Genomic DNA, 12,320 nt, shown 5'->3' on the forward strand with positions numbered 1-12,320 from the left:
TTCCAGAAACCTAACAGAAGAACAAAGTTCTACAAGCAGTTAGAGAAAAAAAACAAATCCCATACAAAGGAAAATCCATCAGAATAATACCAGACTTCTCAGTGCAAACCCTCAAGGCAAGAAGAGCTTGGAGTGACATATTTCAAGCCCTAAAAGAAAACAGCCTCCATCCCAGATTGATGTACCCTACAAAACTATCTTTCAAAATTGATGTTGAAATAAGATACTTTCATGACAAAGAACACCTTAGGAACTTCATGAATATCAAACCAGCACTCCAAAAAAATTTTAAACAATATCCTAGGAAAAGACAATGAGGATCACAACCCCAGAAAGCCCAGCAGAATGAATCCATCGGGCATGACAAAAAATTAAATGCAAAGGGGGAGAATCCAACAAAAAGGAAAAGTCATGACAATGATAAGCCAATATGTATCAGTTAAAACCATCAATGTTAATGGTCTCAATTCATCAATCAAAAGAAATAGACTGGAAGAATGGGCCAAGAAGCAAGATCCAACAATATGCTGCATACAAGAAACACAATTCAAAAAGAAACTCATAGTCTGAAAGTTAAAGGGTGGAAAACAATACTCCATGTGACAGAAACCTGAAAAAAAAAAAAAAAGCAGGAATAGCTATCCTCTTTGCAGATCAAATGGATTTCAAAAGAAAGTCTGAAACACTCTGGTCCCAAGAATTTCAGATCAAGGATCCTCAATTTGTATGTACAAACCCATTGTGAACATGTGTTTTCATTCCTCTCAAGTAAAACTTAAGAACAGGACTGTTGGTTCTTAACAGTAAGACAAGAAATTTCGATATTGTTTTCCAAAATGGTTTTATCACATTACATTCACATTAGCAGTATTAGAAAGTTCTAACTGGTTCACACCTAAGCTGACATTTGTTCTTTTAAAACTTTTAACTTCATCTCCCTAATGAGTGTATAATTCAATCTTGTTATTGTACTGATTAGTATTTTTCTGATTCTAGTGTTGCACACCTTTCCTTGTGCTGTACTGGCTATTTATCATCTTCTTGTGTCTACTTTTTAATTGGATTGTCTATTAATGAGCTGTAAAAGTACTTTATATATTCTGGTCACAGGTTATATGTATTATAAATATGGTCTGTTTAAGGACTACTTTTCATTTTCTTAACTATGTCATTTAAAGTTCTAAATTTTGATGGAATCTCATTTATCAATCGTCTTCTTTTATACACCATGTTTTTTATATCCTAGGAAATTCTTGCCTACCCTAAATTCATAAACATTTTTCCTTATAATTTCTTCTTAAAGTTTTATAGTTTTAGGCTTTCATATTTAGGTTCATAGATCCTTTCAAGTTATTTTTATGTATGGAAATAGTGAGTTGAGGTTAACTTTTTATATATGGATACCAGGTGTTCTAGTGCCATTTGCTGAAAACACTATCTTTTCCTCTGCTCTTGAATTGACTTTATGTTCTATAAAATGTTAATGTTAAATAATCTTTCAAAACTCATTGGACCATATATGTGTGGTTCTATTTCTCGATTCTCTGCTTTATTTTAATGATCTATATGTCTTTCCTTACACCAACACTGCCTTGATTACTGTAGCTTTAGAGGAATTCTTAAAATTAGGTACTAAATGTCTTCTAACATTGTTTTTTTGTGTGTTTTTTTTGTTTTTGTTTTTGTTTTTACTTTTCTAGGTCCTCTGTACTCCTACATAACTTTTAAACTTCAATATCTAATTCTTCATTTATAGCAAATATACATAGACCTGAATTTTTATATATACCTTGTGTTTTCTAATCCTGCTAAATTCAAATACAAGTTCTAGGGGCTCCTAGAGATTTCTTAGTATTTTCTCTGTAGATGATCATTTCACCTACATTTAAAGATTTTACTTCTACCTTGCCAATCCTATCCTAGTTGTGTCATTTTATTGCCAGACTATTTTGGTTTGGGTTTGGGCCTATGTTTCAAAGTTTAAAGGACAGATGAAGAGTAGGCATATCTTCCCCTGTTCCCTACCTTAGAGAGAAACATTGTATCTTCTTCATTCATATAAGGCATTTTTGCTGGAAGTATGGAGTACATGTCTTTAATCTGTTGAGAAGGTTCTGTTCTACTTCTAGTCTCCTGCTAGCTTTTACCATGAACAGCTGTAGAATTTAGTCCAATACTCTTTCTCCAACTAGTGACAGCATCATAGGGCTTTTACCTTTCCTCTGTTAAAGTGATAACTTTTGGGGGTGGATCTTCCAGTGCTGAACCAACACTACCATCCCTATAACAAAACCACTTTCTACATCCTGCCAGATCTGACTTCTAATAGTTTGTTTTGTTAAACAAATTTCTATCTATGTTCATACTTTTTTCTTCTATTATCTTTATCCAGTTTTATTATTAGCACAATGTTGATTTCCTAAAATGAGGGGAGAAGTGTTCCTTCTTTTTTCTGCTTTAAATGTTTGATATCATTTATCAGTTAAAATATATATGAGGTAGGTTTTCAAGCTAGGAATATACTTTCTTTAATAGGTGTTATTCAAATTTTATATTTCCTCCAGAGTTAGTTTCATTAATTTGCCTCCCAAGGTACTTCTTAGAAGTTGTCAAATTTATTTCAAAAAAGATTTTTGTAATATGCTTTCTATACCCTTTTAAATTCTGTAAGATCTGTGGTAATGTCTCCTAGATCTTGATATTGTAATTTAAAAAAATGTATAATTGATATCGTGTAATAGGAAGAAAAGGTCTAAAGGCTTAGGGGAAGTGGGAGGCTGTAGGGGAATGAGAAGAAGGGAAAAGAAAAAATATGAGAAAAGGAAAAATGCTTCCTTGTCCTTATGACCCTCGCTAGGCACATCTCTACTTCCTGTTATTCTTTACAGCAAAATTATCAAAGTTGTCTTTATAGTCTCCACTTCCTCATATTTCCCTAAATACTCTCAGTTAAACATCTTTTCTCCCTGTTCTGTTGAAATATTTCCAATGCCATCTATGTTGTCAGATCCAAAAGGCTCTTGTCTGTTGTCTCTTCTCTTGTATTCTCAGAAGCATTCTTTCCTTTGGATGTCTATATGGTCCTCTGTATTTGGTTCTGCATCTGGATATTCAACGAATTGTACATAGAAAATATTTTTTTAAAAACTGTATCTGTCTGAACACACAGACTTATTTTTTCTTGCATTATCCTCTAAACAATACAACTATTGGCATAGCATTTACGTTGTATTAGATAATACAAGTAACATTAACTAATATGGGAGGATACAAATGGGTTATATGTAAATACTATGCCATTTTCTATAAGGGACTTGAGTTTCAGGAATGACTGCTATCTCAAGGGATTCCTGGATACAGATACCAAAGGACAACTGTGCTTTCTTTTCTTGGTTTCAATGTCACTAAACCATCTCAGGAAACCCACAGCAGGACCCACATCCTGTTTTCTAAATCTGTGTACATGATAGAATTTAAGGCCTGCCCATGGGCTGCCCCAAAGTGACCACATTGTGTAGGGATAGAGTGCATCGACATTAGGAAAGGCACACGCAGACTCCCATGTCTCATCCTCATGTTTTGGAGATGGTTCTAGCTCATGAAGAGCCCAGTGGACAGGTTCATGGTCCTGCCTGCAACACCAAAAGCTCCGCAGAGATGGAGGTGCCAGCCACGGAGGCAAGGTAACAAAAGTAGATAAGCTACTTTCTTCTAGAGTCCCTCATGTTTGTGGAGAATGAACAGAATTTGCTACAACCATGTGGGAAAGATGACCTCTTATTACCCACCCGCAAACTTGGAAAATGGGCTTTTTAAAGGCCTTATAATACAGATGACAGTATTACAAGTGTTAGATAAAGTCTGTGACTTTGTCTAGAATGTCCTTTCAAAATTATAATTCCTTCAAAGCTCTGAGCACACAAAGTCTTAGACCATCATTTTATATTATTTATATTAGATCCTGTTATTGGAGCAATATATCCTAAAGTAAACTAATTAAGTGCCTTTTGATTTGAGTGAAGTGAGAACAGTTAAAGAGGCTAGATTTTAATTTGCTTTTAAAGTTAATGAAGTCATAGACTGGTGGAAGGTAAAGGTGTTGAAGGAAAAACTCCACAGGGATAGAGAATAAAGAGACCCCTATCCTCCCCCCAGACTGGCTACTTTCTTTGTCAGAGAGGAACACTTGTTAATTATGAAATACTCATAAATCTGCCTCAACTTAAGGGCCCAGCAGCCGAGGATAATGGAATGAAAAACAATTTAAATCACATTAGGTAGCAAGCAACTGAATAATGTATTTTTGTGCGGTCTCAGTGCATTTCATTACTTCAAGGCCACAAGTTGCTCCTGCAAGTTCAAATAGCAGAAGGAAAGCACACTTGGGTTGCCTTGTTCTTTATGATTCACAGGTCCTCAGCTATATGAAAAGTATTTGCTTCAGAAGGATTTTTCCTTTTTGATGCCTGCTAACAATTTATGTTTTGTTTTTGAAGGACTTTGAAAGTATTAAATCTACTAAAAATATATCTCAGAATGTTATCAAAAATTTAGATTTTTTATGACCTATAACTCTTTTAAAGAAATCCAAACCCTGTCTTACAAAGAAAAATATTGGTAGTCATAAAACATTTTCAAGGACATAACATTGTTGTTTTATCTCTTTTGAGAGCTATTAAAATCCAGGTGTATAAAAAAACCCTAAACTTTTACTTTGGTACATTTTGTTTTACTTTCACAATATTTTAAAGTAGAATTACAATAGTCATCAATCAAATGTACAGACCCCAATATAAGGAGAGCTCCCATTATCTCAGGGAAAATGAATGAGCCATGCAGGTCAGAGAAAACCTGTCCTTTTGAGTAGAACCATCTCATACTTGTCAATGTAAAATAAGTCCCTGAACATGAACACAATTAATACCAATTGAAGATCCTGCACAGTTAGAAATTATTACATCTAAGAGTCATGGACTTTTATAGCTGCAAAGGTCTATAGAGATCACTTTGTCCAATCTCCTCATTTTTCCCAGGTGAAGTTACCACAGCACAGAAAGAACTGAAGACTTACCAAAGGTCATGCTGCTAGAACAAGGATCAAATCCTGTATCTTTTAATTTCAATTAGAATAAAATTAAAGACATTAATTAGATTTCATTGAAGGTAACATTGAAGAATAAATGTTCAGAAGAAAGGAAACTTGCTGTAAAATAGCTTAAAGTGTTGTACAATCCATGTTTGAGCTGGTAGAAAATGCAAACAATAAAAAAGGGCAAAAGAATTTTTGTTTAAAGTACAAATTATGGTGACATGAGAGTGCCAGAGTAGTATTGTGCATGGTTTTTACCAATTCCTGGGACCACAATGCTTGGATTTAAAGAAAAGCCACATACAAAATCTGGAGTTTGAACAGAGTGAGGATTTGAAAAGTTGACCTCTCACAAGACTGGAATTTACAAAAAATGATAACCTCAGAAATAGAGTAAAATAGAAAAATATCACCACAAAAAGTTAATATACACACATTATTTCAAATTTGGCTTTGAGTAGAAAAAGGGAGACACAGGTTTCCCTAGAAAAAGAAATTAGCATCAAGGAGTTTGGAACAGGAATGTATTTGTCCTGTGTGGTCAACTCTTCACTGGAAAGCTGAGTTCTAAGTGACCATAAGTTGCCAGTGCACACCAAGAACATGCTAAAAGCACACTCATGTCCTCTCTGAATACCTTCAAAGTAAGCATCATGTCAGTCTTGCAATTAAAGCTCCAAGAAACTAAACAAAGGCAGAAGGATGCAGAATAAGTTCTGTGTCAGATTGGCTTGATCTGATTTTTTCATATTGACTTCTTTTGTTTACTAATATGCATTAAGTTTATCCCATGACTTTTATGGCTTAATAGCTCATTTTCTTTTTCAGTGATGAGCAATATTTTGTTGCCTGAATGTACTACCATTTATTTATCCATTTACCAACTGAGGAATATTTTGGCTGCTTTCAGGTCTTGGAAGTTGGGAATAAAGCTATTTACACTATGTAGGTTTTTATGTAGATGTAAGTTTTCAGCTCCCTTAGGTAAATACCAAGGAGCACAATTTCTGGATCATATAGTAAGCTGTATATTTTGTTTTGTAAGAATTACCAAATTATCTTCCCAAGTGGTTGTACAATTTTGCATTCCCACCAGCAACGAACTAAAGTTCTTTTTGTTCTGCATCCCCCCAAATACTTGGTGTTGTCAGTAGTCTAGCTTTGGACCACTTTAACAGATGTGCAGGGTATCTTACTATCATTTTTTTTTTTTTGTACTGGGGATCAAACTCGGGATCTTGCGCTTGCACAGCAGGCGCCAGAACCACTGAGCTAAATCTCCGGCCCTTATTATCATTTTAATTTGTATTTCCTGATGACATATGATGCAGGTGAGCTTTCCATATGCTTATTTGCCATCTATGTATCTTCTTTGGTGTCTGTTACTCTTTGGCTCACTTTGAATTATTTGTTTTATTGTTGAGTTTTAAGTGCTTTTGAATTAACAGCCTTTTATCAGATATGTCTTAGGCTAGGATTTTCTCTCAGTTCTGTAGCTTGTTTTATTCTCTTGCCAGTTTCATTCAAAGAGCAGTAATTTTAATGAAATCCACTTCATCAATTCTTTCATAGGTTGTACCATTGGCATTGTATGAAGCACTTATTACTAAAGCCAAAGTCATCTGTACTTTTTTCTATGCTATCTTCTAGGAGTTTTATAGCTTTGTGTTTTACATCTAGGTTTATGATTTGATCATTTTTATGTTTAAAAAAAGCATTAAATGATGAAAGAGTAGGCCACTATGAAAAAATATACAAATAAGACTTCAGGGAATTAGAAAAAAATATAAAATCACTGTGTGGAATGTAAAATGCAAAATTTAAAGAAACCACCCTATTTACAATACTTGAAGTAAATTTAATAAAAAGATATATATGAGAAACTGTAAAATCTTGCTTAAAGAAATTAAAGAAGTGGTTAAGTTGAAAGATGTTCCATGTTCATGGATCAGAAGACAATGTTGTTTAGGAGACAATATATCCCAAATCAAACTACAGATTCAACACAATCTCTATCAAAATTCCTGCTGGCTTCCATGAGGAAGCTAGCAAGGCAAACTCAAAATTCATAGGTAAATTCAAGAAAATTAGAATAGGAGGAGGAGGAGGAGGACCAGGAGGAAGAAAAGAAAGAAGAGGAGAAGGGGAAGAAGGAGAAGAAGAAAGAAAAAAGGAAAGAAGGAGACACAAAAGAAGAAAGGGATGAAGGAAAAAGGGAAGGAAGGAAAGAAAGAGGGAGAGAGGGAAGGAGGTTGAATAGTAAGGGCAATGTGATATATCCATACACTGGAATGTTATTCAACAACAAAAGAATGAAGTACACTGTCATGCTACAATATAGATGATCCTTGAAAATATTGTGCTAATTGAAAGAGTATCATATATGATTCAGTATAAATGAAATGTCCAGAATAGGAAAACTTATAGAAACAGAAAGTCAGTTATTAGTTGCATAGGGCTAGGAATATGGAAGTTAAGGGTAATGAGAAATAATTGCTACTGAGTATAAGCTTCTTTTGGGGATTCTGAACATGTCCTAAATTGATCATGGTTGTGATCACACAACTTTTGAATATACTAATAGGCAAAGAATTATATACTTTACTTAGATGAATTCTATGTTATGCAAATTATATCTCAATAGAGCTGTTATAAAAATTCAATGGATGTAGAAAGGCTAAGAGGATTTCAGTTTCAGGAAAGATGGAGTGAGCACATGCTAATCTCTCCAGCCAGTCATTATGAACATTCTGAAAACAAATGTAAAAAATTGAAAGCCTTATCAAAGAAATAAAAGATATAAAGAAAAACAAAACTGAAATCTAAAACTGAAAAATAAAATAACTAAGATCAGGAAAAGGCAAGAATGTTTACTCTTTAAGTTTTAAGTAAGTTTAATAAAGTAAGATAGATTGATAATAGATGGACAGATAGAATAATGACTATAAAGGAAAAAAATGTCCTTATTTGTAGATGACATAATTAACATTAAAAATATCCCAAGGAATGCACAAAAGCACTTGCAATACTAACATGGCAGATTAGCAAGTCACAGAATAGGATACAAGATCAACAGACAAAATGCAATCATGTTTAAATATGATAGGAATTTACTAAATATTTTTAAAGTTCCATTTGCAATAATTTAAATTTTAAATGAGAGAAATTTAGGTATAGATCTAGCAAAACACAGAATCTGAATGCTAAACACCATAAAACACTGGAAAAACATGAACAAAAATACTGACTTCACCAATGGACAGATGCAGATAACAATTAGCTCCATGGAAAGATAATCAACCTCATGAGTTATTAGAGATATGCAAATAAAAATAAAAATGATATAGTATCATATACTCACAAAGATGGCTAAAATTAAAAAGTAGTTGACAATGCCAAGTGCCAACAGAGATGTAGATCAACAGGAACTCTGATACATGACTGAGAGGAATATAAAGCTTTACTGCCACTTTGGATCACAGTTTTGCAGATATCTTAGTTCAGGCTGCTATAACACATATAACACATATGTGAGAGACTGGGTCTCTCAAACAGCAAACATTTATTTCTCACAGTTCCAGAGAATAAAAAGCCCAAAACAAAAGTGCTAGCAGATCCAGTGTCTGCTGAAGGACAAGTTTCCGCATTGTAGAAGGCAGTCTTATCTTTGTGGTTGAGAAGAGAAAGGAATCAAGCTCTCTTATGTCTAGGGTTAGAACACTAACCCTATTACTGAGAGCTCCACCCTCATGACCTACTCATTGTCCAAAGTCCCACTTCCACATACACTGGGGATTAGATTTCAACACATGAACTCTGAAGAGAGCACAACCCATATTAATCCGGGTTCTCCAGAGAAACAGACCACAGCCAATTTAATACATAAAATTAACCCTCGCATGGACATCTAGTCTATAACAGGTTTTTACAAAATAAAAAATACACTCATTATCTAAAACAACAATCACAACAAATGATGGAAAGCACTGCCCTAGACTATAAATTCAAACATCCAATCAAACAACCCCATACTTCCTAGTAAAGAAAGATAAATAATCAAAAAGGAAGTCTGTTTCATTCTCAGATATATAATCCCTAGGCTATAAAATCCCTAATTTAATTAAGCCATTTTTCTCCTAGCAGTGATTACATGCTCCACTAATGACAAGAATATTGGGAATTGTTAATTTATGTTTTTCATTGTACCTTATCCAATCACATTTCCAGTTTTCCATACTATCTTTTGTCAGTGCCTTTGCCTGACAACTTCTGAGTAAACTGTTAAACTAATTTCTAAAACTAAAAATATGAGGACTGCACAATGGGAATTTGAGGTCTGGAAGACACTGCCAGACAACCAGTCACCTTGTCGAAACCACTGTCCTCTAAGGACATATTGGAAGCTAGGGCTCTTAACTCCATTGGACAATATTATAGAGATTTCATATTTTATAGGAAAACTGCTAAATCAAATAATTAATAAATGTTAACAAATGTTTGAAAACTATATATAAAATATAAAATGATATCAACTTATCACTTAAACTCAACATTTACAAAAGCACAAATTATATATGAGATGTTGGCAAGGCTTCCTTTGTGGTAATGCCTAGGGAATACAGAGACAGCTGCAACAAATGATGTGTTGTTTTGTTTGGTGCTGTGAATAATATTAGAAAGGCCTTTTCCTTAGTAATTTACTCTCTTTAGGCTTAGTTTCCTCATCCACCTGCTGGATTTGTACTACAATCTCATTGAGGTCCCCCCAGCTGTAATGAGCACAAGGATGGTCCAACACCCCAAACCCCTTTCTCAGCAGGTCTGAAGCTCATTGCCATGGTTTCCAGGCTCCGTGAGAGCTATGACGTGGTGGCACCATGGACCAAGGTGGTGCTGGCTCCTCAGTCTGAATTCTCGTAGGAATCACTTGTGCCCTTGTTTAAAATGCAGATTCCACAATTCCTCTCCCAGATATTTTGATTTTGTAAACTGAGCCAAAGGTTTGCACTTCAAGAAAATACTCCAATTTTTATGCAGGTGAACTGTTTGATCATTGTAGTAACATTGTAAAAAATAGGCTGCATTAGTATAGATTTCTGAAGATCCACAGTATCAATACATTATTTCCTTTATTTTGGCAAAAAATAAACAGCTGAGGATTACTGGTCTCTCCATGGAGCGGAAAGTGCTTGCGCTCCAGACCCGAAAGAAAAAGACCAAGGCCAAGAAGGACAAAGCTCAAGGAAAACTGAAACTCAGCACCAAGGCTCTGCTCCCCATTCTAAGAGTGATCTACCAGAGCAGGAAGAGGAGATTTTGGGATCTGATGATGATGAGCAGGAAGACCCCAATGACTATTGTAAAGGAGGTTATCATCTTGTGAAAATTGGTGATCTTTTCAATGGCAGATACCATGTGATCTGAAAGTTGGGCTGGGGGCACTTTTCAGCAGCGTGGCTATCATGGGATATTCAGGGAAAGAAGTTTGTGGCAATGAACGTAGTTAAAAGTGCTGAACATTATACTGAAACAGCACTAGATGAAATCCGGTTGCTGAAATCAGTTCACAATTCAGACCCCAATGATCCAAACAGAGAAATAGTTGTTCAACTACTGGATGACTTTAAAATATCAGGAGTTAATGGAACACATATCTGCATGGTGTTTGAAGTGCTGAGCCATCATCTCTCAAGTGGACCATCAAGTCCAACTATCAGGGGCTTCCGCTGCCTTGTGTCAAAAAAATTATTCAACAAGTGTTACAGGGTCTGGATTATTTACACACCAAGTGCCTTATCATCCACACTGACATCAAACCAGAAAACATCTTGTTGTTAGTGAATGAGCAATACATCCGGAGACAGGCGGCAGAAGCAACAGTGGTCTGGAGCTCCTCCAATTCTGGGTCTGCAGTCAGTACTGTTCCCCAATCTAAACCAGCAGAAAAAAATGTCGAAGAAGAAGAAATTGAAGAGGAAGCAGAAGCGACAGGCAGAATTACTAGAGGAGTGAATGCAGGAAACTGAGGAAATGGAGAAAGAGTTGGGCCCTGGGCAAAAAAGACCTAACAAACAAGAAGAAGCAGAGAGTCCTGTTGAAAGACTCTTGAAAGAGAACCCACCTAATAAAATGACCCAAGAAAAACTTGAAGAGTCAAGTTTCACTGACCAGGATCAGACACTGATGGAGCATGGTGCACAGGGTGGTCAACAGAAATTAATTGCAATGGAGTAACTGAAGTCAGTAATTATACTGAGAACAGTAATAAAGAAACATTGAGGCTTAAAGAGGATCTCCATAATGCTAATGACTGTGATGTCCAAAATTTGAAGCAGGAATCTAGTTTCCTAAGCTCCCAAAATGGAGACACCAGCACATCTCAAGAAATAGACTCTTGTACACCTGTGACATCTGGAGTGTCAGATACCATGGTGTGCCAGGCTTCTGCAGCTGGAGACCAGTCATTCAGTGAACAGGACATCATCCAACTTCAAGAAAGCATTCAGGCAGAGATCCCTTGTGAGGAGGAGCAAGAGGAGGGACAGAATGGACCACTGGACAACAAAGGAAAATCCACTGCTGGAAATTTTCTTGTTAATTCCTTTGAGCCAAAAAAGGCAGAAAAACTCAAAGTGAAGATTGATGATCTTGGAAATGCCTGTTGGGTGCACAAACATTTCACTGAAGATATTGAAACAGGGCAGTATCACTCCCTGGAAGTTCTGATAGGATCTGGCTATAATACCCCGGCTGACATCTGGAGCACAGCATGCATGGCCTTAGAACTGGCCACTGGCGATTATTTATTTGAACCTCATTCAGGAGAAGAGTACAGCCACGATGACGATCACATTGCATTGATCATAGAACTTCTGGGGAAGGTGCCTTGCAAGCTCACTGTGGCAGGAAATATTCCAAGGAATTTTTCACCAAAAAAGGTGACCTGAAGCACATCACGAAGCTGAAACCCTGGGGCCTTTTTGAGGTTCTAGTAGAAGTATGAGTGATCTCAGTAAGAGGCGGCTGGCTTCACAGATTTCTCACTGCCCACATTGGAGCTCATCCATGAGAAGAGAGCCACTGCTACCGAGTGAATCCGGCATCCTTGGCTCAACTCCTGAGGCTGCGCCCAGCCCCACAGCAGCTGAGATCACTGCACTGACCGTCCGCCCTCCTCTGGAAGCAGTTTCCTCTTTTCAGGGTGAAGCTCTTTCTTCAAGGGTTTCTAGAT

At 36.1% G+C, this 12,320-nt stretch overlaps 1 pseudogene; it reads left to right on the forward strand.

Annotated features, from left to right (window-relative positions):
• Positions 1-10,262: 10,262 nt before the first annotated feature.
• On the forward strand, positions 10,263-12,210 carry LOC101700595 (SRSF protein kinase 1 pseudogene; annotated as a pseudogene).
• The last annotated feature ends 110 nt before the right edge of the window (positions 12,211-12,320 follow it).

Source organism: Heterocephalus glaber, unplaced genomic scaffold, assembly GCF_053883595.1.
Source record: "Heterocephalus glaber isolate CG9 unplaced genomic scaffold, H.glaber_assembly_v1.0 deba00001593, whole genome shotgun sequence".
Classification (NCBI taxonomy): domain Eukaryota; kingdom Metazoa; phylum Chordata; class Mammalia; order Rodentia; family Bathyergidae; genus Heterocephalus; species Heterocephalus glaber.